Raw genomic sequence first — 12071 nt, 5'->3', positions numbered from 1 at the left:
CAAACGCCTGGAGAACAATGAGCTAATATTGCTTGTGGTTGTGTTTAGCAAATTGAATGTCAACATGAGATTCCAACAATGGCCATTAAGAATAATAACAGTTATTGTTATGTATATGCACACATTCTTCAGGACTCCAAATGTACTTGCACAAATAAACGGAAAGCTTACTAATCCAGTTGTTAATATTATTGACATTTAAAAAGTACATTTTTAGTTATCTATTTGTATAGCAGACTTAACACTTGGGTGTCTAGGTGCTGGTTGCCGCTTAGAATGTTACAGACAGCAGAAAGAGTGCTGCTAATGTAATGGGGAGGTTTTTAGTCTTACAGAACACCGTGTAGGAAGGCTCTGATCTCAAGGCCAGGGGAAGGGCGTACCACAGCATGGCCATCAAGACGGGGCTGGAGCCTCTGGCTTTGGGCCGCTTGAATCTGGGAGTACATAAGCAGTTCGCGTAGGCAGTCCGGGTGGACCTGGCCGTGGCTGGCTTGAACAGTCTCTCGGAAAGGTAGCAAGTGTGTATCTGCTCAGAATTATGCTATGATCAACACCAGACTTTGAGCTACTGTAAATCCAAAAAGTACACAATTGGCCTCATTACGAGTTTGCCAGTCTGGAAACAACTGTATCGGTAAGCTTGCCGGTACCATTGTTCCCGGACCGGCAAAATACGAGTTCTGCGAGCGAGTGCTTTTCAGCCCGGCAGAGTGGCACCCGCTCGCAGACCTGCACGGATGCACCGGCGCTGTTGCACACAGTGCTGGTGCATCCGTCCTCCCCATTCCCATTGAGTCCATGGGGATCACCATATGAAAAGGGCATCAAAATGGCAAGCTTAGGGTTTAAGTCACATGCATATATGTGTATGGCACAAGTTGTCATGGTGTCAACAGAACCAAATAGCTCCCACTTATTTCGATCTGTGTGTCTTTGTACTGATCAGAGGCAATCTAGCGAATCTAAGGGCATGCCTTCCCCAGACATAAAGGAACCACCACAACCAACCTTTCAAGAAAGTGATCTGGCATGCAACTGACAGCACACTCTACTCAGTACACACTTTCTCACATTTGACCCCTTCCCCATCTGCTAGCTGAGGCTACTAAAGGCCAAGAATTGAATTCCTCCAACTATCACTTAATCACTAGACGGGGTGTCACCTCTTGGAATGAGGAAACATAAACAATTCATCATGCTATAGAACCTACAGTTCAATCATGAACTTGCAGGCTTATCATTAATATAGAGTATTTATTGAGCACACATCCAGCTTCAGGAAAGCAAATGAGGGTTTTACAAGTAATTGGGGGAACAACACAGTGAGGGAAGTAGCAATGGTTCAACAAAAGGGAGTGGGGAGCTAACAACGTGGAAGGGGGAGAGTGGGCAATTTGGCAGCAAGGGGTCTACAAGCCCCCTTGGGAGGAAACGAGGGAGCAGATTGCTCTGTTTAAGGTTAGGTGGCATGTGGACGTAGGTGTTGGGGTGCAAGGGAGCAGGCTGCAACCTGGAGCATGTGACATATGGTGCAAAATGGACACCTCACCCAAGGGCAGACTGTAACAAAGGATAAAAGCCACAATACTCCCATCTGGCCAGTGGTCTTTAAACATTAGTATGCAAAGCCCCCCTTGAAATGTTGTTGAAGTCGCTCCAGGTCTATGAGGTTGCTGGATGCGAGGCGGAAAAGTTCCCCAGAGACCACGTACCCATGGTGAAAGGTGCAGCTATGAGCAGGCAGCATGCCAAGAGACTAAGTGACCACACTTACCTCGCAAAGTCTCGAGTCTCCAAAGGAAGAAAAAATGGATGTGGTCCCCTGAGTTCAATGTAAGGCCTTTGTTTTGTTGAGTGGCACTCCCCAAATGAGAGAATGTTGAGAAGTGTGCTTATTTGATGGGAGGTTTGAGGCCGCAGCCTGCTCCGGCACCTCACGTCTCAGGTTGTTTCATTACAGAAGCATGAGGGTGAGCATGCATCCCAAGCAGACAGCATAAACATGTTAGTTACTGTGAGTGGGATTGATGCAGTATAACTCACTAACAGATCCCATTACATCCTTATCAATCAGTGCCTTCTTGTCTGTGAACCCCTTGTGTATCACGCTTCTTCTTTACATAGTTCCCCCCATTCTTAACTCTCAGCTGTTTTCTCTCTTCTTTCTTTACTGCACCTGTTTAATGGATTGCATTCTCGCACACATTCCTCATCTTGATAGTTAGCCATCCAGCATCAGCTAGCTTGCTCTGAACATTTGGACAGGGGGCGCGTTGCAGCTCAATGTCAGCTCTCGACTCTCTCGTGGTTGGTCACGCCACTCTTCTACTCCGGACGTGATGTTGATCTTCTTACTTAAGGGATGCATTACACCTCCCTATCTCAGTTCCTTTTTCCTGCAAGCTCAGCATGCTACTCGGAACACGTTCTGATCTCTTTTAATATTCTTACTGCGTGAGAATTTCAGGGCTTGAGCAGTCTGATTTCAAGTGCTCCAAAATGTCCATCAGGGACTCTCACACGGATTGTGTGTGGTATATAAGCAGCAGACACAATACAGGTCAGTGGGGTTCCTGCCTAGCCATGAACCCAAAGGCAGTGAAGGAATGCTCTGCAAAACTGGTGCTTGCCAGATCCCCTTGGAAGTCACCAGCTAGGTTGCTCAAGAAATCTTCTAGAGACACCGGGAGACCTACGAGAATCTGCACTCGTCTGATTTTCCATGACACAGAGGCTGTGTGCCTAGTCTAGGGCGGATTTCTTCGACTCAATGCAGTCGATTATCAACAAAGGGGATCCAATCCCTTTTGGGATGGAGCCATTAGCGCATCCATGGACTTGTTACCTGATTTTATAGCGGACCAGTCAAGCCTACTCGAACTAGCAGATGGCCTACATGACATGAGCGGACTAGACACGTCGCCTGACATTGAGTTTCAGCAGACACCCAAGTATAATGCTTTGTAACTCAAAGTAGTCGAGAAAGTCATCATTGCGCTCGGCCTTGGAGCTCTGTATCTTCCTAGTGCCAGAGGCAATGCTCTAAATGAGGTGTCTGCAGTTGCTTCTCAGGAGCAAACGGTTGCAGTACTCAGGTGAGATGACAGATGTATTTTAAGTGTCATGGTAAGTTGTCGCGGACACCTCCCTGAAGCATTGGGGGGGTTGATTGTTGGTCCCTTCAAGTCAACGGCAACTGGTCTCTCTTGAAAGAGAGTTGCTGCCAAATCAATATGTTGGAGCTGCGAGCAGTCAGGCTAGCACTGACAACGTTTGTGCCCTCCCTCCAGGGGAAACATGACTTGGTTCTAACTGACAATATGGTGACCATGCACTACCTCAAAAAGCAGGGAGTTGTGAGATCACTACTCCTGTGCAGGGAGGCCATGCGACGGTGGTTCTGGATACTGGAAAATGATATCTCTGCCTTAGCAGCGCATCTGGCGGGGGTGGCGAACGGGTTGGCAGATGCTCTGAGCAGCCAGAGCTTGGTCTCCCATGAGTGGGAGCTTTCCCCGGAGGTAACCTCAGAGATCTTCACCTGGTGGGGAACCCTGTTGGTGGACTTGTATGCAATGAAGAACAACGTGAAGTTCAGACAGTTCTGTTAGAGGAAATATCTCCCAACGGGGACATTGGAGGATGCTTTTTTGGTGGAGTGGTCTTCAACCTCCACTCTGTGTTCCCACCAATATAGGTCATCCTGTGAGTTCTCAGGAGGTTGAGGAGGTTACAGGCTCGCGTGATCCTCAATGCCCTGGACTTGGCAAGTAGGACATGGTACCCAAAACATCGGGATTTGGCTGTTTGCCCACCTCTCTGGCTCCCTCGTAGGCCGGACCTCTTGGCACCGTCAGTTGGCAGGGTGCTGCATCCGAACCCGGAACCTCTCAACCTACAGGATGGCTCTTGAGAGGCGAAGGTCTGAAGACTGGGATATGGATGTTGAGATTTTAGAGGTATTGTTGGCTGCATGCAGACCTTCTAGCAGGTCATTGTATGTGTGCAGGTGGATAAAGTTTGTGGCATGGTGCAAGGTAAAGAAGTTTTTGTTGGCCATGGCCAATTCAGCCCTTCAAGTGGATATGCTTAAGAAGTATCTTGCTGCTTTTTCTCAGTTTAAAAGAGGCCTTTCTGGTGGTGATCGCATCAGCCAGACGTGTGAGCAAACTACAAGCACTCTCATGTAAGCCGTCCTTCCTGAAATTCTACAAAGAGATAGTGTCCTTGAAAGTGCTCCCTATGTTCTTGGCTAAAATTGTTTAATTTTTTCACATCGCTCAAGGGGGGATCTTCCATTGTTTACCCACATTCCCATTCGACCAACGATGTGGCGTGAATCCACAGGCTGGACCCCAAAAGAGGGTGCTGAGTTTTTATCTGGCGAGAACTAGAGCTTTCAGGAAGGGCGACCAGCTGTTTGTCGCTTTCTTGCAATCCAGGCTGGTTAGGGCGGTTGCCAAGCAGACTATTTCCCACACGATTGTGCTGTGCATTTCACAATGTTACCAGAATGCAGGCAAGGAGGTGCCTTCAGGGCTCCTTCGACAAGAGGTGTGGCTACTCCGGCCATAAAAAGGGGAGTACCAGTAAGGGAGATTTGCCATGCAGTGCTACAGTCATCCCATTCGGATGTTCGCTAAGCATTACAACTTGGATGTTACCAGAGGGACTGGCAGGCGTTTTGCAAGGCAGTGCTACAGATTTTCTTAATATAGCTTCCATCCCACCTATGCGGACACTGCTTTGGTAGTCTATCAAGATAAGGAATCTGTGGGAGAATGCAATCCATTCAGGGAGAAATAACATACCAGTAATGTTCTTTTCATGGATTCTTCTCATACAGATTCCTCATCATCCTCTCAGCCTTTCCCACTGGGAATTCACAACATCTCGTGGACATGCCTTTTGTCGCCCTTTTGGGTGTGATTGCATAGAGGAAGAAATGGCGTTTCAAGGTACCTCAGGGAGCAGGGTAGGGGCACCCGATGGTGAAACAGAGTATCCCCTTTCCTTTGCGACCTCTTCCCCATCCTACTGCGTCAGATTTACTGACCTTCGAACTCCCCCCGCCATGTAAATACTGAGACAAGGAAGAGAGAAACGTGGAGGATGAAGATTATCAACAGCGAACACACTCAGATACAGAAAACAGACTCTCACCTTCCAACAGCAGACTGTCCCAGTAATGAGGCCAGGTTAAGTCAGGCAGTATAAAAGGCGTAGCAGGAAAGCACTCTTTGAGCGAGCTGGGGATGCTGGAAAGTGTTGAGACGGCAGAGGAAGATCAGTTGAGCTGTAGAGGCCCTGGGAGACCTGGTGGAGGTGAAAACCACCACAAATCCAAGCAAGCTGACGCTGGATGCATATCTATTAAGAGGAGGAATCTGTGGACAAAGAATCCATAGACAGAACATTACCTGTAAGACATTTCACCTTCTGTCGCCCTTCTTCCTCTCTGGACTTCACTATCATTCTCTTGCTCTCTCACCGTACCACTTGCAGTATATTTTTCATTCTCATCCCTTCAAATGCAGTTTCTTGTCTCTCCTTACACACTTCCCACTCCCAATTCTCCCTCTACTTCATCCCTCCCATTCGGTCTATCCTCCAGTTCGGTATCTTATTTCTCTAGCCCTGTGCCCTCTTGGTCTGCTGGCTCTCTAAACGTTTAATTCTGTGTATTGGCTCCCTATCGTTCTTGATTGTGTCTTTTTCTATCCCTCCTGTGGTTTCTGCTCCCTCTCACTGCTCCCTACCAATCCGCTCTCTTTTTCCCTTCCCCTCTGTCTCTTTTAGTTTCTCTCCCGTTCTGCCTGTTCTCTCTTCTCTTACTGTTCCAACTGTTCGTTCTGTTTTAGTTTTTCATTCCCATATTCTCTCATCTTTCAATCTTCTGTCCTCTATCACCCCTTTAACTTCTCTACCACACTCGCTCTTTCTCCGTTTCTTTCACTCTCAATTCCCTCGCGATCTGTGTTCTTTCTTTTCCAATTCTGGCACTATGTCTCACTCCCTCCTTCCTATCTCCCTCCATCTCCCTCCTATTCTGTCTCACTCTGTCATGCGCCCCTTCTATGTAAAGGTATGGGACAAATGGAGACGCAGCCGCCATTGAATTGCTCCACTACGTTACGCCGCTGTGCCTTCAGCGGTCTAGTCTTCCCTTCTGTCATGGCCGCCGCCGCCGGCTTTTTCTTCACTCCCGACCGGCGGCGGTCACGTTGCAACTGGTTGTTTTCTCTTTCGTTGCGAGCGCTTCCGTGAGTTTTCTCCTTGGCTTTCGGCCCTTCTTTCTGGCGCCTTCGCCTTTCTCCTTTGTTAATCCTTCTCTTCCTGTCGTCCTTTGGCGCTCTCCTCTCGGCGCCTCTTTGACTTACCTTGGTTCAGCGTCTGCCTGCCCTGCTTCGGCACCTGTCATCCGGCTTCTCTGTTCTCCCTCTACTCTCCTGGATTTTCCTTTTCTCCCCTCGCTCCCTTTCCTTCGCTCTTAACTGTGTGGAGCAGTTCTGTTTTTGGAACCATTACTTACCTGAGAGTTCGGAGGATCTCCATTATCTGATCTGCATTCTTCGGGGTTTTTTGCCCTCGTGGCTTTTTCCCCTTCTGGCGGCTGCGGATCCGGGGCCTCTGGTTCCCGGATATTCTCCGGCAACCAGTGTGGCTTCGTTCCGCGGTCAGCCATACCTCCATAAAAAGAAAACCATAGAGAGAGATAAGAAGAAGACGAAGACTCCTGCTATCCTCTATTCAGGTGAGGACGAGAGTGGAACAAACGATTCAGACATAGAGGTTGAGTTACCTGACAGCTGAACAGGTCCAAGAACTGGTAGCGGCAGTACAGTCCTTGAATATGGAGGTGCGAAATTTAAACCAGGAGTTACAGAATATCAAGGCCGAAAACACTGTACTCCGGCAGTTAGTGGCGACTAGAGAGCCCCGCAATACGGATCTTCCTCCCATGCCACTTTCATCAGGAAAGTTTGACGGATCTTCTAAGAAACTCAAGGAATTTATAGAGGCTTGTAATATACAATTTGCCTTTCGACCTACTACATTTTCCACCGATCTAAGTAAGATCGGGTTTCTGGTTTCTAATTTATCAGGAAACGCTTTGGCCTGGGTCAGTCCCTTGGTCACAGCAGACGATCCAATTTTGAGGAATTGGGATGCCTTCCTTGCAAGGTTTAAGCAGTCCTTTGAAAGGCCAGAAGTCACATATATGGCCTGTGAAGAATTGCTGGAGGTCCATCAAGGTCAAATGGATCTGCTATCCTACATCACCAAATTTAAACAGCTTGCTACAGAGGCTAACTGGCAGGAGCAAGTCCAATTCACCATCTTCAGGAGGGGACTTAAGGAGGAATTGAAGGATGAACTTGCAAGGATTCCTCGTCCGGCCTCGTTTTCAGAACTTTTGTCCGTCACCCTAAAGATTGAACATCGTATCAATGAAAGGAAGCAAGAGAAGAAGAAGGCCAGAGGGGCTTTCAGCCTTCCCAGTCCCTCAGTTACTCCGAGGATTCCCCCGAATTTCTCTAAAGAGGAACCCATGCAGATTGGTGCAATGAGGACGCCACTCACTCCAGAAGAAAGAAAAAGACGCCGTGAAGCGGGCCTCTGCATGTATTGTGGTTCTGCATCTCATCTGCTTAGAGATTGCCCCGATGTCCCACCAAGGAGGTCGGGAAACGTGGTGCCTCGAACCTAAATGGGACCTCGGTTCGAGGAATAAACAAGGGTCCCTTTGTAACCTTGTCAGTCGCCCCTTCCCGCCTGAAAGAAGACGCTCGTCTTATGGTGGTTTCATTGCATTTGTCCTGGGGGAAAGAATCTGTGGACACGCTGGCTCTAATAGACTGTGGTGCCGCGGGAAGCTTTATGGACACAGTATGGGCCAGCAAGATGGGTATCCAACAAATCCAGAATAAGGAGAACCTCAAGGTAGAAGGTGTGGATGGCACCCCTCTCTGTTCTGGGCCGATCACCCACTCCACAGAACCCATTCGGGTGACCATTCAGGAACATAAGGAAGAGATGTCATTTGATATCATTAGGGCCGCCCACTTCCCCATAATTCTGGGCATTTCTTGGCTACGCCGCCACAATCTGACCATCGACTGGGCCACTAATACCCTCAGCTTTCTCTCTCCCTACTGCAGCCAGTCGTGCTTGAGTTCTCAAAGATATCAGACAGCGATATTACGGACTTCAGAGTCTCCCATTCGTACCATACACTCAGTTCCACTGCTATTGGCTAAATATTCCCAAGTGTTTGTTGAAAAGATGGAACATGATCTCCCCCCACATCGGCCTGAGGACTGTGCCATTGAGCTTATTCCTGAGGCTTTGGTTCCATTTAGTAGGATGTTTGCCTTATCCCTCAGAAATCTGTTCTTCGACAGTACCTGGATGCCAACCTCAAGAACGGCTTAATCCAACCCTCCAAATCGCCTGCTGGAGCCTCACTTTTCTTTATCTCTAAAAAGGATTCTGAGGAGCTTCGGTCTTGCATTGATTATCGGGGTCTCAACAAGGTTACCATCAGAGACAGATATCCCATGACCTTGATATCCGACATACTCGAGGCAGTCAAAGGGGCAGTGATCTTTACCAAACTGGATCTGAGGAATGCTTATCATCTCCTATGCATCCGCCCTGGAGATGAATGGAAGACGGCATTTAGAACTCCGTTTGGTCTGTACGAATACAGGGTTATGCCCTTTGGCTTAGTCAATGCACCTGCGGTCTTCCAACGGTTCATGGACCGAACCTTTTCTGACTTACTTTTCCATTCGGTCATCATCTATTTAGATGATATTCTAGTCTTTTCCAAATCAGCCCAAGAACACACTCACCACTTACATGAAGTATTCAGGCACCTTCAAGTTAATCGTCTTTTGGTCAAATCCAGTAAATGCCTTTTTCAAGTATCCTCAGTTCCTTATTTGGGTTTTATTCTTTCCAAGGATGGAGTTCAGATGGATCCCAAGAAGGTGTCTGCAATCACTGAATGGCCCTCTCCTTCTTCCATAAGAGAAGTTCAAAGATTCTTGGGCTTCTCGAACTTCTATCGCAAATTCATCAAGGATTTTTCCTTAACAGTGGCTCCCATCACTTCTCTTCTTAAGAAAGATCAACTACCTTTCAAATGGTCTTCGGTAGCGGAAGGGGCTTTCAGAAGTTTAAAGGGGAAGTTTTGTTCAGCCCCCATCCTAAAACAACCAGACCAGACAAAAAGATTTATTGTGGAAGCCGATGCTTCAGCAGACGCTGTGGGAGCAGTCCTATTACAGGAGCATGAAGGAGTAGAACATCCGGTGGCCTATCTTTCCAAGACACTCCCTCCCCTCCTATTATGTCCCACTCTCTGCCTCCTCTTCTGTCACTGCCACCTATTATGTCCCTCACATTCAGACTCTTACTCTTTTCCTGTTTTAGCTCAACCTTGCATACCCTTTCATTTTGTTCTCCTGTTCGCGCTTTTCTCTAGGAACATTATCTCTCTCTCCCCTTTCCTGTGGGTGTCTTCTCATGTTCTTGAAACCTTCTTTTGCCCCTCCTTCTCAGTCCCTTCTACTCTGTCTGACATGCTGCCTCTCTCCCTAGCCCTGTTCTCCAGCATCCTTGTTTTCTCCCTGCCTCTCCATTCTGGACCTCTTTCCCCGATCTCGTAGATTTTTATCATATCCCTGCTCACTTTTTCTTCTGCTTTACACCATTCTGTTTCCGAATTGTTCTTTTTCAAAGTATTGACATCTTCCTTAACCTGCAGCCGTACTACTTAAACATTGCAGGACTGGGGCAAGGTTACAGTGAGTGCCTTCCTTTCAGAAGTGTTCTCAAAATAAGGGCCTCATCATGAGGTTGGCAGTAGGATACTGCCAACGCAAATAGCCTTACCGCTACTCGGGCCGGCACTATTAGCGCCGGATCACGAGTGGCGGTAAGGCCGTAAGTCCCCATTCCCCATTGGGTCCATTGAACCCAATGGGGTTTTTCGGCGCTTTAGCGCTGATGCAATTAGCGATGCGCTAATAGCGCCGAAAGCGGGCGGAAAGTGGAGATTTTGACCTCCATCAAAAAGTTGGAGGTAAAACTCCAACTTTCCGCCCAACTCATGATTGGGCTAAACTTTAAATGCAGCGATAATAGTGCTTTGGATTAAGGCGCTATATAAATAACACATCATTATCATTTAAGAGCTACAGGCCAACTTTGGACTCTTCAGTGCTGTGTTTACCTACCTTAAAGGCAGAATGCAAAGGCAGCACTTACCTCAACCCAGCCGATCAGTGTTTAACAGCTGTGTTGCGGCAAGCACTGCTTTTGCATTTTGCCTTTCAGTCAGGGGCTCCTTTTAAGAAGTAAACACCTCTCATGTCTCCCAGGCATGGTGCCTTGCCGCACAGTTTGAAGAACACTGCATTAGGCGTACCAGATTAATGGGCAGCAAAGGAACTGTCAAAGATCTATTGTGAAATGTCCCACCTTGTGACAAGAAAAAATACATCCTTGCGTCTGTGACAGAATGCCATCTGTGAGGGTGGTTTAGCCAGAGCTGTTTTAATTTTGAGTGTTAAAAAGATGCAGTTAATTCAGTTTCTAAAAGTGGGATCAATAAGACACGACTGTCCTATTTCTCCATACCAAATATCATAGTTCTGGTGGAAAAAATTACTCCCGATTTCGGTGGATTGATGAACAATTTATTAGTACAAAGCAATAACAAGAACAAAACTAACAGCAGCACGAGACTTCGGCTCAAGTGAGAACGCCCTTCCTCCATGCACCGTTCTCTTATACCCAAAGGAACACATGCATTTCAATGGAAGGGGTGGTCCAGACAGGGCAAGGAATCATACTGAAACAATTTTGCTGGCAGGGAACAGAGCCCCACTGCCCAACCCTTTGATACCAGCTGTGTGCTTTCTTGTTAATCAGTGTTATCAGGAAGGACAGCAGATCGTAATACAATTAGTGAAGGTGAAAATACTCCTTAAAGATTCACCCCCGCTCTGAGGCAGGCAAGAGCGCGTGTAATATGATGGCTTCCGCCTACGAACGCTGTTTTTCCTAAGAAAGTGGGAGACTAAAACACACTTACGTGTGCCAGAAAGGAAACACCTCAGAAGCGAGAGATGTGAAGGCGAGCATCTCTACACACTAAGCAACGAGTCTTTGTTGCAAAGTCATGTGCAGTAAAGTCTAAAGCTTTGCCTCGAACAAGCAAGAAACTGTTGTTTAAACATGGCAGTTTTCAGTACCTGCTCAACATTCTAATGCAGTAATACGCAAGAGGAATACATACAATTTTCAATTCCCAAACTTTCCAACACATAGTGCATCCATTTACCTTGCTGGGATAGTCTACTTACACCCCATAGCAGCTCTTTGCAGTGGCAATAGGGAAGGTTCAAAGGTCACATGATCGTTCCTGAACAAAGCTGCTGTAACCCAAAGGTACAACATGCAGAGGTGTTTTAACTTATTTTTTTGTAAATTTGGTTTTATTAACATTTTTAAATTGAAAGTCACATTACATAACACAATTACGATCTCAGAGTTACATAGCGAAAACAGGAATTCCAATAATGCTACAGAATTATTTTTACATGTTTCTTCCATCCAGCTATTGTAGTCTTACATGACTTTTTCCCCCCTCCCATTTTCTCTCCCCCCTGCCCCCTACAGGTCGAGTTACAAAGCTCTTGGTCGTCTTGGCGTGTTCTTTTAAAGGGTCACAGTCTTCTTAAATGTTTTCAGAAGGTAGGGATTTGTTTCAGGACAATTGTCCGTGAGGCTGTTACTGTCAGGGATACAGGCAGGCAGAGACATAGACAGGTTACTCACAGGGGTGTTGTGGGGACTATTGTGGCAGAACAGACTCTGCGTGGGAAGTTACAACCATATAAAAGGCTGCTTTGCTCTATGTGCAGGAAAAAGGCGCAAAAAACTACATTGCTCAGCAGCCGGCGCCGAGTGACTACAATTCCCAGCATGCTTTGGGCTAATTTGGGCCAATCAGGAACCGGGAAGGGCACAGCACCCCCAACGCGCATGCGCAG

This window comes from Ambystoma mexicanum, chromosome 2p (assembly GCF_040938575.1).
Source record: "Ambystoma mexicanum isolate Mex_15411 chromosome 2p, UKY_AmexF1_1, whole genome shotgun sequence".
Classification (NCBI taxonomy): domain Eukaryota; kingdom Metazoa; phylum Chordata; class Amphibia; order Caudata; family Ambystomatidae; genus Ambystoma; species Ambystoma mexicanum.
Note: the sequence above shows the minus strand (reverse complement) of the source record.